Source organism: Amblyomma maculatum, chromosome 10 (assembly GCF_055883805.1).
Source record: "Amblyomma maculatum isolate TAMU_Amacu chromosome 10, ASM5588380v1, whole genome shotgun sequence".
NCBI classification, from domain to species: Eukaryota; Metazoa; Arthropoda; class Arachnida; order Ixodida; family Ixodidae; genus Amblyomma; species Amblyomma maculatum.
Genome location: NC_139353.1, coordinates 88,118,494 through 88,120,605, shown reverse-complemented (window position 1 = coordinate 88,120,605; position 2,112 = coordinate 88,118,494). Strand labels below are relative to the sequence as shown.

The 2,112-nt window shown below is 53.5% G+C and overlaps 1 pseudogene; it reads right to left on the bottom strand.

Moving 5' to 3' along the window:
- Positions 1-449: 449 nt before the first annotated feature.
- Positions 450-1,640, bottom strand: LOC146176956 (uncharacterized; annotated as a pseudogene).
- Positions 1,641-2,112: the final 472 nt, after the last annotated feature.

Genomic DNA, 2,112 nt, shown 5'->3' with positions numbered 1-2,112 from the left:
ACACATCAAAGTTTGCATGGAAAACAGACACCATGCGGTCTGCATGGTCCTGAGATTCTATCTTCGACTCTTGAACGGCTAATAAGTCGATTTCATTATCTAGCAGCAGGCGATTCAACTGGCATTGCCGCCTTCGGGCTCCAAGCCCTCTAACATTCAAGGTTGCTACACGTAATGGGACATCTAGCTTAATTGCCATGCATCTAGAGAAAAAGGCGCCCGATCCATGTGATGCCTACCTCAATCGTCCATGTTGCTCTGCTTGTCCGAGGTTCCAAAGCGTACGTGCTCGTATCCGGCCTCCCAAAGGGATGTCTGAATGCGTACTGAGGCGTGCCTGACCACCGCACTTGCCACCTTCCATAAACACAGTCAAAGAGCCACAGCCGAAAACAGGCTATGACGGCTGACGCACCCCCTGCACTCACATGCATTAGGTCACGTCCAAACTACGGAGGTGGTTTCCCCGTCTGCCGCGTCTCGGACGAAACGTTTAGCCGAGGCCTCAACGTCGAGCGTCGAACCCCCGGTGCTTTCGATGGCGGCTTGTCACTGCCACCACCAGGCTGCAGATCCCCACCGGCGCTCTCATCATCTGGCCGCTTCCCAACGGGTAGGCCGCTTACTCCTGCGTTGAAGTCCATAACTTCGGAGTTGGGAGACTCCGCGCTGCCTTGGCTTTCGAGCACAGGTTCTCTGGCGTCCGCCACGCTGTTACTTGCGTCCAGTTGGGAACCATTCTCCACTGGTGCAGAATCCGCTGTCGCAACGGCGGTGGACGTCCTCCTCATTGTCAAAGGGGTCAACACCGGCCCATCATTCCTTGCCGGTTGCCCGGTTGCTTTGGCTTCCTCTTCCGCGTCCGCCTCATTCATCAGATGCTCGGAAAAATCTTCGCTGTTCCCAGGTCCAGCGATGCTCGCGTAGCTGCGAGAACACTGCCCTTCTTCGTGGCCAAAACGACGGCATGCACCACAAAGCGGAACCTTACACTCTCGGCGAATCTGGCCGGTACTTCGACACCGGAGACATAACGGAGGCCTTCCAGGTACTACGACGAGCGCCAACTCACCGCCGACGTTCAGCTGGTGCGGCAAGTCGTCCAGTTTGACCCCCACCTTCATCTTCAAGGTGACAATCCTGCCAGTTGAACCCTTATCCGATATGCCATGCATGCGCCAGCGCTCCCTGGCCACTTCGGAAACCTTTCCATACGGCACGAAGGCCACACGCACATCTTCATCCGGAACGTTGTGAAGCAACCAGTGCAGCTACAGCCTCACATCCTGGTTAGCGGGATCAATAACGAGGCAGCGACGTTGCTTCACACACAACTCACCCACTCCAGCAATCTTCTTCACAGCATCCGCGTCTTTCATAGTGATGGCCCAGACGTGGCTCATGCGATACGCCCCCATGGCGATAACGTCAGGGAGCAGCGAACGCTGAGCCAATGCGTCTCGGAAATCTTCCACCCGGTACGGGCGGGCCCTGATATCCGCGTGCAAAAAAACTGTGTTTAACACAAAACGCCCTGTTGGAAGACTTGGCAGAACAACCTGGTAGCCATTATCCTGCTCCATAGCCCTGTTACCACGGCCCGACATGGCCGCTGAAGCCGCTCCTGCAGAGCCCTGCATCCTGCGTCCGTTCACTGGCGTGGCGGGTTGTGGTTGCAGTGGTTATTATTCAGTATATGTAGCTACTTTTGCTCTTTCGTACTTTTATATTTTCCTTGGCAGTAGAATTTGTGGCCGTAATTCACCGATCGCCCTTTAAACACGCTGAATATCTTTGCAGGCTATCACAAGGGCTCACAAATGTGCCGTATCTTTATAATGTGTTGCTTCATTGAAGGCAAACCTCAATATATCATAATTTACTAGTGCTGATGTGTTTTTCATCATCTACGAACGCTTGTAAGTTTTCCTACATACAGAGATATCCGGTGCACTAATACTTGTAATACTGGGCGTTTTAGCTTCACGTGCTACCAGCGGAGCATCGATGTCCGAATACACTTCCGATTGAGCGGTTTGAATATGTAAGCATTCGAGAACGCGTCGCCCGGTGTGCGGCTATCTGCGCATCTTTCGATGGTCAGCGATGTTT